The sequence below is a fragment of the Nannospalax galili genome, unplaced genomic scaffold, assembly GCF_000622305.1.
Source record: "Nannospalax galili isolate Female #2095 unplaced genomic scaffold, S.galili_v1.0 scaffold846, whole genome shotgun sequence".
NCBI classification, from domain to species: Eukaryota; Metazoa; Chordata; class Mammalia; order Rodentia; family Spalacidae; genus Nannospalax; species Nannospalax galili.
Window position 1 is genome coordinate 562,172 of NW_008356458.1, and position 14,093 is coordinate 576,264.

General features: G+C 36.9%; 1 protein-coding gene across 1 annotated transcript in view; it reads left to right on the forward strand.

Moving 5' to 3' along the window:
* The window catches only part of Cntn4 (contactin 4), a 1,122,320-nt gene that overhangs the window by 274,286 nt on the left and 833,941 nt on the right, over positions 1-14,093 (forward strand). Inside the window, exon 4 of the mRNA XM_008854554.1 lies at positions 11,263-11,318. The gene's annotated coding sequence lies outside the window, so the exon portion shown is untranslated. The remainder of the gene's footprint in view (positions 1-11,262; positions 11,319-14,093) is intronic.

Here is a 14,093-nt window from a genome sequence, read left to right on the forward strand (position 1 = left end):
ATGGTACGTGTATTTTGCCACATGCATGCAGTTCCTTCAGAGACCAGAAGAGTGTGAGAATGTGCTAGATTATCTGGAAATGGAGTTTCAGATGTTGTTAACCGCCATGTGGATGCTGGGAACTGAAACCAGGTCCTTTGTAAGAGCAGTCAGTGTTCTTAACCACTGAGACATCACTCTGGCCCCTCAAGTTGAAATCTTTGAAAAATTAAAATAGTAATGTATTTGCCAAATGTGTAGGACTATTTTTGGCAAACTGTGACCTACTGTTCATTGCCCTTATATTTCAGGGTTGAATTTGTAGTTCTGAGCCATTTCCATGGTTCTATTACATATAAATCACTTTGGCTTATGAACAAATTTCCTTCCTTGAGGTGCTAGATTGAGAGTCCTTTCAGCCTGCTGACTGTTTCCTGCAGGCCATTGTGTGGTGTGTGTGTATAGCAGTCCCCAGGAATGAGGCCTGTGCCACTGATAAGGACAAAGGAATAAAAGATCAAAAGTTCAAGCAAAGAAATCAGTTATATGTGAGACCTACTCCAACTCCCAGAGTTTCATTTGTCATTTCAGTAAAACAGATTTTCTTAAAGATTATTAAAAATAGCATATATTTTGTATTAATAGGAATTCTTAGCATTTCCTGAACACTAATTTGTGGGAATCCTCATACCAATCATTTGTTAAGAAAAAACTCTATTTTTTTATCACTCTATTCGACACCCAACAGAGTCATTTTTTGCTAGCAGAATATATTCGTTACCCACATATCTTTTTCTAGTACATGCTTATGATTTAGTTCAATTCTGGCCGTGTTTACCTGGAGTCAGGGTTGGATCCTGCAGGTTCAGGGCTCATTTCAGGACAATGCCAACCCCCTTGAGATGCCAATCACAGTTCCAAAACTCTGAGACTCCAAATCAACCTGATACAGATTGGAAATTCTCACAGTGTTTTCCTAGGACTTAGCTATTTGCTAGAGTGTTTCATGGAATTCAGGAAATACATTTATTTATGTTTATTGGTTGATTATAAAATGACAGAAAGGAAACAGAGGAACAGCCAGATAGAAAAGGCAGAGGGCAATGATGGGAAAAGGGAGTAGAATCTTCTTGGTCTTTTGTGTTGCCTTCCTCCAGGTCTCAGTCCAGGCCAGCAAGTGGACTCTCCTCAAACCCTGTTCTTGCACTGACATTTTATTATGCAGGCAAGTATGAGTCAATTGTTGGCCATTGGTGTAGCAAGAGTGATTCAGTTGTTGGCCATTGGTGATCAACCAGTCTTCAGCCTCTTTCCCTCCTGAAGTCATGGGCTGTCTTATCTCATGACTAGTTTAGTTAATAAGGGAGCCCCAGAAATCAAGCATCACATTAGAGCACAAACATCTCTTACTACTTTGGGGATTCCAGATGTTTTGGGAGTTGTGTCTGGGAAATAGGAGTAAGGCAAAGTATTCGTTTAATATTAGAAATTGCAATGTCAAAGAGGAGAATCAGGTCAATGATTAATTTCAGGAAATCATCAAACTAAGGCACAGAGAGTAATTTGCTGAAGGTCAATTGGCAGTATTTGTTTTGAAACCCAGATCTTGTATACTCAACCATTTTTTTCTATGTTGTAGTTCTTCTTTGAATATAGGAAATTACCCATATGGAAGCATTTGGACTCTAATTCTACAGATTCTGATTACTTGCCTTTAATATGCTGCACAGCAATGTAGGTGCAATATTCTCCCCCACATCAACAATACAACTGTCAAGTAAATGACAAGCACTTATAGGAAAGATCAAATTTTAAACATCCACTATATTTTATATCACATCACATAACGTGACACATTAAACAGTTGTGGAGTGTCAGAAATTGGCATAATAGATGACTTAGAAATGTAGAGTGACAGGCTACCATTCTAACTGTGCCAAGTTTTTTGTGTGTGTGATAATGGTGAGCCCTGAAAATTTTCATTTTCTGGTTTTACAGATTGCCAACACACTGACATTTCCTGTATGGTTTCCCAATGGAAAAGACAGAATTGTGTTTAGTTAAACATGATCATTCTCTTTAATGGAAATTCAAGGGGCAAAATGCCTACATTTGTGTATGGGGGTTTCAGAATATTAGAGAGTTCTTTATCATAAAGTGTACAGACAGGTGAAGTAGTACTGAAGGGCATTGAATTATGTCAGAAGTGATTCATCTCACTAGTTGAGTAAACACATTATTTTTTATATCTCAGAGTCTTGTACATTGTGGGTATGTCACTGAATTACTGTCATTTACATGTGAGTTGCCAGTGATAAAACCCATCTGACCCCATTTATGACAATCAAAACTATTTTCAGACTTTGCTTGAAAGTTTCCTCTGGTTGATAATAGCTGATAGAGAAAATAACAACTTATGACTCTTCAGTGTTGTACACTTAAAAATTAATGTTATAGAGGAGCAAAAGACCAATTAGATGAATGAAAGAAAGAAAGAAAGGAAGGGAGAGAGAAGAAAGAAAGAAAGTAAAGAAAGAAAGAAAGTCAGAAAAAAGTGATGGGGAGATAGGGAAGGTGTTAGAGTGGAGGGAGTGGGCATGGATTTGATCAAAACACCTTATATACATGTATGAAATTCTCAATAAAGTTTTTTTAATTAAAAAAATGTTATCTCCCTGAACATTTGTACTCTAGATTTTTTAAAAAATGTGTACAAGTGTATTGCCCACATGTATGTGAGTGCATCCGTGTCGTGCAATGCCGCAGAGGTCAGAAGAGAGCTTAGGATTCCCCTGGAACTGGAGTTAAGGATGGTTCATAGACACCATGTACTCTAGATTTTTGAGGACATGAATTTATGGACCATAATGTCAAGTACAGTTCCACAAACATTATGTTATGATGCTTATTATATATTACCTAAAATAATATTCCATCTTACAGATGAAGAAAATCAGATCTCTTATAGAACTTTTGAGAAATTATGTATTCATATATCATGCAAAGATTTATAGAAGTAATTTCTTCAAATACAAATGGCATTGCCAACTGTAGAAGGGCTCATCTCACACGTGCATAGAAGCCAAATAGTGGCACTGGGTTTTTTTGCCAAAAGAAAAGAATGTATTGCATATTCTACTAGCAAGGAAATCATCAGACCTAAGCACACATTTGCCTCCCCAATCAGGTGGTAATGGGAATTTATAGGAATAGAAAATGGAAAAACTACATATTGAATATATGGCAAGAAGGGAGAGAGTTTAGGGTTCTTTTAGACAAATGCAGATTATCGGCATGTTTTTGTGATGTCCAGAGGTCACTGATTAGACTAGTGTTCTCTCTCTCTCTCTCCCTCCCTCCCTCCATCCCTCTCTCTTTCCCTCCCTCCCTCCCCTTTCTTCCCTCCCTCCCTCTCTCTTGATATAGAGCCTAGGCTGGCCTCCAAATTCCCTCTCAGGTACTTGGATTACAGGTGTGTACCACCAGACCTACCTTTGCATATGTCCATGCTTGAAAACAGGTTTCAAATAGTCCTTCAGTAAATTCCAATTTAAGGAAATTATGTCTAGGTATGCCCAGGTCTCTATGCTCACAGAGGTGCTATCCTAGTTATGTTCCATCAGGACAATATGCAAAGCTCAAGATCTCCCATTTCTAACCTTACAGGTGATGAGCCTTTCCCATTGCTCCTCTCTTTTCCTTCCCCGCTTTTAGTAGTTTCACTTCTCTCTGGGCTCTCAGGTTTCATCCAGTCATGTTTATTGCATAGTCAAGACCCCAGTATTTAAAAAAAAATGGCCCTTCAAGCCAGACCCTTGAAGGTGGTGGTGCCTGAGTAACCTTCCTCAGAGGAACCGTCCTATACTGTGTAACACTGTCATCTCAGGGACAGACACTGTTCATTAATTTACATTGCCAGCTCTATGGTTCAGCAAAATAAATACACATTTCCCTAAGGTAATGACTTTTTCTCACTTTGCAAAAGCTGCAGGGACCCTTGTTATCTAGATATAACCATGTTCTAATGGTCCCACTGACTGAGCCCAGCGAAAATCCCAAGGATGTGATTATTTCTTAATAACTGGAAAACCAGTTATGCATCATGTTGTATTGTTGTTTACTTTGAGTGTGTAGAGGAACCCATTAGTGATCTCTGTGGCTGATATTATTCATTGTGATAATGGTAAAAGGAATCAAATCACCATGTGTTTGCTTGTAGCTAGCCAGCGTGATTAGAAATGCATTCCTTTTCCCATTGAAAAATGCAATGAAATGTAGTCTCTTGCTTAGTATTAGTTTAATAACCCCAGTGTTAATAGTAAATTATGTCAAGCAAGCCTAATGAAAATTCTAGAAATGAACATGGATAATTTAATGTCTATATGACCTGTACCTCCCAGGGAGAATTCAGGTTGGGTTTTAACTACCTATGAAGGAAGTAAATACCCATGTGAAATGCCTGCTGATTCAGTAACAGAAAATGCTGTCAATGACCTAAGCAAAATAAACTAGGCATAAGAAACAGACCTTTAAATACAATACTCTTTTAGAGCATGAATAGTTATTGAATGACAACTCTGTCTTTTCATTTCATGCTACCCATTCATGCTCCAGTTATATTAATAATAGCAGTATCATTTATTAAATGCCTGCTCAGGCCAGACTGTTTTCATGCACTCTCTCAGTATCTTTTCAAGGTCATTCATTTTGGTCCCCTTTTGCAGTTGAGGAAATTGAGACTGTAAGAGATTATATAGTTTGAATTCCTGTAGCAGTTCAGTGCTAAATCTTAAATTCAATCTGTCTTGACAGTCTGTTTTATCCACTGATTATTTAAAGACAAACTATGTAGGGTGATTAAGAACAATTACGGAAGCTTTGCAACGGATAGTGATACTATTTTCTTACCTTGTCAGGTAAATTTGTGACTGACCCCAATGGGAGAGAGTAAAGGGACCTATCTTGAGTGCCTCCTAATCACAAATGCTATGTCTGTGAAAATTAAAACTATTAGTGATGTTTGATCTGGTTTGGGGACATGCTCATTAGAATGACTTTAATGTTCTTACTTGTCACTTAGGGAGGTTATTTTTGTTTTATAAAAATAACAAGCACACCTTTTGCTTCTGAGAATTTGGAAAAGGTCTAGATCAGGACATGTCACTCCCTAGAGTGAAATCATCCTTTCTGGCCCAGTCTTGCCAGCTGCTGCTTTGTTCCTTTCCCTTTTAGCTGGGAAGTTCCGCAGTTATTCTAGGCTTTCGGCTCTTCTGTAGTATAATACGACTAACTAGTGCATTTATGCTCATGACACCTGCATGAAAAACTCATGCAGACTATTATTCTGAACAAAGAGTTTCGGGCATTCCTTCACTTGTTCAACTTACTACTAATTTCCTGTCAATTTTTGTTTGTTGGTATTTTGTTTCATTTTGGTTTTGAGTTAGAGTTCCATTTGTTCTAGCTGACCTTGAATTTGCTGTATAGTTGCACAGGGCTTTGAATTTCTGATCCTCTTGCTTCCATCTCCCGAGTACTGGGATTATAGACATGCACCGCTATGTGCATTTTATGTAGTGCTGGGGATCAAACTCAAGGCTTCCAGCCTGCAAAGCAACCACTCTCTGAGCTGAACTACATGCTCAGCCTTCCAGCCTTTATTCACAGGTGATTTTTTTTCACGTAATGATAAAAGTCTGGTAATTTAATATTCTTGACTAACAGGTAAAAGATAATGATATAACATGGATAACAATACATTTTCAATGATTTTTAAAAATAATTAGTAAAGCTCGTATTTGTCTTGTGTTTATTATGAGTCGGCTGCTGTCCTTTACATGTAGATCTCATTCTTTCCTTACAGCAACAGAGCAAGGTGGGAATATCATTATTAGGCTCATTTTCCACATTAAGCAGCTGAGCTTTAAGGAAGTAAGCAGAATGAAGCCTTACCTTTTTCTGTTGAGCGATGCATAATAGCAATTGAAGTTCCCTTCCTCATGTAATACACAAGCAGAGAAGAGAAATTCCATGTTGCTGCCTATGGAAGGAGTAGCAATGACTGTGGACCTTAGTGCTTCAACTCATGCTGGCACATCTGAGGGGGAAGGTCACATTTAAATAGCCTTTTCTGATATGTATAAGCTAATCAACATTTTTCCAATGAGGCATAAATATTAAACAGTTCTTAATTATAAGTGAGAGACTTCTCAACACCAACTTAAGCCTCATGAGAGATATCCTTGTAAGAGCCAAAAGACAGGAAAATATGAGGATACTCTTTTTTTAAAAAAAGTTTATTATTTTTATTTTACATATATATATATATACATATATATATATGAGTATATTGCCTGCATGTCTGTAAGTGCACCCATAGCATGCAGTGCCTGCACAGGTCAGAAGACGGTACCAGATCCCCTGGACCTGGAGTTACAGATGGTTATTAGCCACCATGTAGGTGCTAGGATTTGATCCTGAAGTCTCTGAAAAGAGTAATCATTGCTCTTAACTGATATGCCATCTCGCCAGCCCCCTAGAACTCACTCTTAAACCATATCCCCTTATTTCAGATTGTGAATGGGAGCCATTGATGCCAGCATACTTAAGGAATACTTCTTTTAGGTCAGATTTTATTACCTTCTACCACATCAAACTGAAAAATAGGACAAGATAGGTCCATCCTCCCCCATAGTAAAATGTGGACATTAGGAATCGGTGAGAAACATTGTGGTAGGAACACAGACTGAATGAAGAAGGTGTCTCACAGAAGTATAAGGCACATTATGATCCTGAGATGCTGTGATTTCAGTAAAAGAATTATTAAAGTAATATTCTTTTACAGTTTTACTGACTACTTTTTGAAGATTTTTGTTTATTCATTTTGTGTGATCATATGGCAGTTAGTAGTTTCATTTTGGCAGCAAATCCCAAGATGTCAGATCCTGTTCTACTTTTTTATTAGTAAATATCTTCTGAATTAAAAAATGCAAACAAGACTAGGGAGATGGCTCAGTGGGTAAAGTGCTTGCCTGGAAAGTCTAAGGATCCTTGTTCAGTCCCCAGAACCCATGTGATAAAAGCTGGATATGGGGGCATGTGCTTGTAAACCCAGCACCCATAGAGAGAGGTGGATCCCTGGGGCTCATTGGCCAGTTAGACTTACCTACTTAGTATTTTTCAAGGTCCGTGAGAGTCCTTATCTCAGGGGAAAAAAAAGCAGCACCAAAGGAACTACACCTGAGTAACTACACTTGAATATTTCTTCTTACCTCTATGTATGCATATGCATGTACACATGTACCCCCACACATGTGTACCTCATACACCAACATGCACACTCACACGTGTATAAAAAAACCAAGAATGCAGTGTAAAAGCTACATTGGTCTGTGGTAGTAAGGAATAGTTGGCTGTGATTACTATTTATCATGCAGGACATTTGATCTATGAACAATTCCTTGCATATGTATAAGCTGCTAGCTCTGCAGATGGATTTTTTGGCTTATTTATAGTAATTGTTAGATGTATGTATGTGCACCACATGTGTACAGTGCCCACAGAGGACATTGAATCCCCTGAAACTTGAGTTACAGGTGATTGTGGGCTGGCAACTGAACCTTCTGGATCTGCTCCAAGAACAGCAAGTGCTCTTAACTGCTGAGCCATCTTTGCATCCCCTGTCTGAGTGGTTTTGTATACAAACCCTGGGACTCTGTGCTCCCAGAAATCTTACCTTCAGAGAGTCATTCTTTCTTTACCATTTCTTCATGACATATAAAGCCTTGAACTAGCAGGGCTATTGAAGCTGTATAGCCAGCAAAATGATATCCATCTAAGAACAGAATACAAAAAGCCTAACCTTTATGTTCTTGACTTAAAAACTCAGGAGATATGGCTTCTTTTCACATGGGCACCCTAATTTCTATCCCTCTTTTCTCCTGGGGGGACAGGAGTAAGGGTGTGTGTTTTCAGCTCTATTTTTCATTCTGTGCCTCCTTCCCTGACCCTCTCAACACACTAGCTTTCTGTGCAAAGAACTCTAATTTATCCCACAAAATCTCAACGTTGTCTATCAAAACCTCTAAAGGAAAGACTCATATTGGCTTAATGTGAAACAAGTATTGATTATTTATGATTCCAAACTGTCACCAATTAAGAAGCACACAGTGCATCAGACCTTCATTGGATAGGACAGATTCCATGAGAAGATACAGACTCCAGGCTTCTTGAGATTAATCTCAGATCATTCTCTCTCCTTTTCTTCCTTTCTTTATTTTTAAATTTTATTTATTTACCTAGGTGTATGTGAGAGAGCACGTGTACACATGTGCGATGACACCCCATGGGAGTGGGGTCAGTCTTTCCACCATGTGGGTCCCAAGGGATCAAAGGTTGTCAGACATGGCAGACAGTGCCTTTATTAGCTGAGCCATCTTCCCAGGCCCACTTCCTTTCTCTACCCTTCCTTCCCTTCTCTATTATGTCAGCTGGGCTTTGCTAAGTGGCAGCTAGCTAATCTTACAAATTTACTTTCCATGTGTTAGGCCACCCAGCTCACAGCCAAGTCATTTTGTATTCGTTACCTGGACAAGAAATTGCAAAAAAACAAGGAACTCTTGTAATATTTTATATAATACTTTCCATTGTAGAGATAAGGTTACCACATTCATGATTCTATCCATAAAGGCTGAAATTCTTTTGCAAATGTTACCACAATTTCTAGTAGTTACTAGACACACTAATGGAGACTGAATGCTTAAACTGCATGGTATTACTTAACGATCAAACTGAGAATTGAAGTAATTTTTTATTGTTGTTGCCTTGTCTTAAAATAGGGTTTCATTGTTTCCCAGGCTGGCCTCAAACTTATTATGTAGCTAAGGGTGGCCTTAAACTTCTGATCCTCCTGCCTTTACCTCCCGAGTGCTAGGATTATAGATGTGTATCACCATGCCCAATTTTACTTAGTTCTAGGTTTGAACCTAAATCTTCTTTATTGCTAGGCCAGCACTCTACAAGCTGAGTTACATTCCCAACCCTGAAGTCTTTCCTCAAGTGTAAATTATGTTACTATTTCTAATGCATAGGTAAAATGAGGGTTTTTTAGCAATTAAATAATTATTCAAGATCATATGGCTAATAAATAATTCAATCAATATACCTTCCTAACAAATTTCCTAAAAACATGGCTTGCAAAGAAATGAAAAATTATTTTAATATAAGTATACTTTAATTTTTTTAACTTTTTAAGTGTTTAGCCTTTACTAGATGGAAATAATTCAACCTCCACTTAGATTTTGAGTCTGTGAAGTGAATATATGTGTGTATGTATGTATATGTATATATTTACATGTGACAAAACTCTAGCAACATTTCAAAGGAAAGCAGAGAATTTTGACCAGTGTTTAGGGGAATATTGACATTATAAATATTATTGCTGTTATTGATTGGTAGTGCCTAGTTGTAAATGGTTCCAAAGCTGTAAATAGAACAGAACATTTGTGAGGTTCCTTAATGTATGAAAGATAAAATCAAGCTTTAAATATATACTGAACTTTGGTAGACAACTCACATGCAGCTGGTGACTGACTAGATTCAAATCAAACAGAAGGTGATGCACTTGTAATTGTTAACTCGGATATAATATTTTTTCCTCTCTCATAAGTAACATTTTGTTATATTTGTTATAATCATATGTGGAATGCTATATTCTGAACTATAAGAAAGGAGAGGAAAAATATAACACTTCTGCACATGTTAAAAACGTGAAAACTATGTCTTTGGTCTGCTTTCTGAGTATTGAGGATGCTGTCATCATGAAAGTGAAAGTAGTTACACACTGAATGTAGAAATGAGTTATTTTGCAACCTACCACAACAAATCATACACTTAAGAAGTGATGATATATTTACAGCTAATCAATAGTGTGCATTATTCTCATCTCAATGATTGCTAATGTGTTTAAATGTAAGTCAGAATACACTTGTGTTGAGTAGCTTTATAGAAGGACACAAATTGGAATTGAAGACCTGTAGTGAACCCCATACAACAAATCAATGTAAAGTTTGATTATTACTTGAGGCTCCAGAGCCAATTAACTGAGTAGTAAACTAACTGGTTAAAATTTAGCCAGTTGATCGGTTGATTGACTAGGCTACAGATAATTGTATTCCTTTCTATGTTGTACTCAGTTTCTCTGTAATGCTGTCTGATTGCATTGTTGGCTAGAATTCTAAGAAGTGGATCTGGTTCTAGCACAGGCCAGATACAAGGATAGACTTTATTTGGAATTTCTGCCATCATCTCTACTGAACTATCTCCGGATAGATAATTTTCCTCTTAACACATATACAATTAAAGGTATTTTAGAGTGGCTAAGAATTCTCTATACTGAAAAGAATATCTAGAATATAAATTTCAATTAGGAAACAACCCAGTTATTTTACTTAGAAGTGACACATTTTTTTATAGGAACTAGGTTAGGGGATATGTGTACTCATACATGGAGATTAATTAATATATACATATGTATATACATATGTATTCCATTTAGTCAAGTTAATATTTACTTAGGAGGAATAAAAGCAAATTTTATTTCTACAGGAAAAGAATTATCTGAGACAGAACTTATTTCACAATTAAAGCTTAACATGGAAATGTTAAGGAAAGACACGCCATGCTTATATGAAGAGTATTTCTGTTACCGCTTTATTTCCCTCATTTATCTAATAAGTGAATACCACATAAGAAATAGTTTAGTTTATTGCTCAAGCTTTATTATTTTAAAACCTTTCTAATGTACTCATGGGGGCTGGAGAGATGGCTCAGAGGTTAAGAACACTGGTTGTTCTTGCAGAAGACCCGGATTCGAATCTGGATCCAACAGCCTCTTCTGTCCTCTGCGGGCATTGCAGGACACAGATGTACTTACCTACACGCAGGCAATACATGCATACACATAAAATAAAAATAGTACATAAAATTAAAAAAAAACCTTTCTAATATACTCTTTTAGAAAACTATTTTATTGAATTCAAATACCATAAAATGTTGCAGACTCCTAAAGCCGTTTCACTAACATGGAAAAAGAGGTGAACTGACTTGTCAAAAAGCACCTGTCTAGTAAAACACAGAAGGAAATGATATCTGGTGCATATCAGCTATGTCTAATTTTTACTTCCTCCTAATTTAATTTCAGAAAGAGAAGATAATAGCTATGAACACCACACATACGCTTGTGTTGAACACTATATTAATTTATGCATTCTGTTTTTACTGTAGGAATCATTGATGCATAGTGGCTCCAAAGCATGTGGCTCCCAGGACTGCTCTAAGAGGTATGCTTCCCATAAGGGAAAGTTTTCCTTATGTGTACTTCATCTTGATTAGCATCCTTAGTTTCCATAGAAACACTGAGTACCAGCCCTTAACAAGTGATACCTTGAGCTCTTTCTTCTTGTTATAAATGTAGTCATTAATGAAGGCAGTGAAGTTACACAAATTAATGCTTTGAACCCATGCAAGAGAGACTATTCCCATTTCTCTGGAAAAGATTCTTGAGGTAGGCTTTGTGAGATTCAGATTAATTTGACAATTCAAAACTTTTAGAGTGCTACATTGTTGTAAGAGATTTGGGAAATGTAAAGGTGTTTGCACATCTTCCAAATGGTTGTACAGGGGGAAATGGGTTTCACAGCAAAAATTTAATAATAATAATAACAATAACTAAGTCCTAAAAATATGTATGTCTTAAAAGAAGTATTTAAATGATATAACATGAACACTATAACTCAATGTTTATAAGCATTTGCTAATTTTACCTTGTTAAAAGGTATATCTAAGATAGCAAAATGCTTTTGGGTCCCTGAAGGTTATGTAATAAAATTTTTTTAAAAAATTAAAAGATATCATTCAGATCTCTGCATCTGTGCTCACGGGGCCTTCTCTATGTGTATGTCCAGCTTTCCTCTCAAAGATACCATTCACTCGATTAAGGTCTACTATCATCTTTGATGACTTTATTGTAGTTTAATTACATCTGAAAAATCCCCTTTTCTAAATAAGGTCTTATTCATGGATTCTAGACATTACATTTTCCCCATGTCTTTTGCAGAAGGATGTAATTGATCTGTATTAGTATCTATCTCTTACAAGTGAGTTAAGGCCAGTGAGATGGCTCAGAGGATAAATGTTCTTGCCACACAGGCCTGAAAACCTGAGTTTGAAACCCGAGTTTGATCCTCAAAAATCCACATAAAAGATGTAAGGAGAGAATTGATGCCACAAAGTTGTCCCCTGAACACCATGATATGTTATTTCCTAATATTTTACTTATTTTTATTTTATGTTTATGAGTATATTGCTTGAATGTATATAAGTTCACCTGTGTCATGCAAAGCCTGAGGAAGTCAGAAGAGGGCATCAAATCCTCTGGAGCTGGGGACAATTGTCATCCACCATGTGGATGCTGGGACTCAAACCCTCATCCTCTACAAGAGCAGCCAATGCTCTTAACAGCTGAGCCATCTCTCCAACCCCAACACAGTATTTTTTTTTTTAGTTGAGACATTGCATTCAATTATAATTAACTAAGTGTTTATAAGAGAAAAAACTAAAATTTGATGAAATGGATGAAGGTCTTACTCCGTTAATAGACACAAAACAAAATATTGCTTTGTTTTAGTGATAATTACTTAGGACCAACTTTACTCTCAAACAAGTAAAAAAGTAAATACTCAGTTATTCAGGACAGAGACTGATAACATTGGGTAAACATTAGTGCATAATTGTCTCAAATTATTTTTTTAAATTTAAGAAGAAAAACACATTCTATCTGATTCCTCTGATATTGGACATGGGTGCATTAATATACATGCAGGAATAACACTCATACTTGTAAAAATTTAAAAATCAAAAAATAATGTATATGTATATACTTTTAAAAGGTTCTATAAGTGGTAGGTTTTCATATGGCTTTTTCTAAAGGAGGTCAGTGTTAGTTAAACCTCCCCACACTCCTTCCTCTGTCCTGCCTTCCCATTCCCCACACAATTTAACCCTTCCTACTCAACACTTTCCCCTTTATGTCACTGCTTTCTACCTACCCTCCCGAGAAGCCACACCCTCACCCGATGACTGTTTATTAGTTTCCTGACCTCTCTGGATTTTCAAATTGAAACACGCATATCGAAGATTTCAAAGCTAGCATCCAGCTATGAGAAAGAACATGTAATATTTGTCTTTCTGGGTCTGGGTTACCTCACTCAGGATGATGGCTTCCCAGTTCCATCCATTTTCCAGATAATTTAATAACTTTAGAGTTTTTTTGAACTGAATAATAATAAACTCCATTGTGTATATGTACCACATCTTCATTATCCATTCATCAATTGATAGACATCTAAGTTTTTTCCAATTCGTGTTTATTATGAAAGGGAAGCAGTGAACATGGATGAATGGGTACCTCTATAGTAGGATGTAGACTATTTTGGGTATGTGCCTATGAGTGGTTGACTGGGTCATATGATAGATCAATTTCTAGCTTTTTGAGTAATTCCACACTGATTTCCAGTTTGCACTCCCACCAGCAGTGGGTAAGCGTTCCCCTTTCTCCAAATCCTTCCCAGCATTTGTCTGCCACTCCTAGGAGAGTAAGTTGAAATCTCAAAGTGATTTTAATTTGAATTTCTGTGATGACTAAAGATGTTGAGCGTTTAGAAAGTATTTCTCTGCCATTTTCATTTAATTTTTGGACAATTTCCTGTACAGCTCTTTGAGCCAATTTTTAATTTTGGGTTTTTTTGTGATGTTTAGTTTTTCGCTTCTTTCTATATTCTAGATACTAACCCTCTGTTAGAAGTTTAGCAGGTAAAGATGATTTTCCCGTACTGTAGATTGGCTCTTCACTGGAATGACAGTTTTCTTTACTGTACAGAGCTCTTCTGTTTCATGAGGTTCCATTTGTTAATTGTTGGACTTAATGTTTGCACTACAGTAGTCTCGTACAGAAAGTCCTTCTGTGCCTATAAGTTCCAGTGTATTCCCCATTTTCTCCTTCATCAGATTCAGGGGTATGCAAGGGTCCTGGCAGGACTGAGATTTTGGAGCACAGG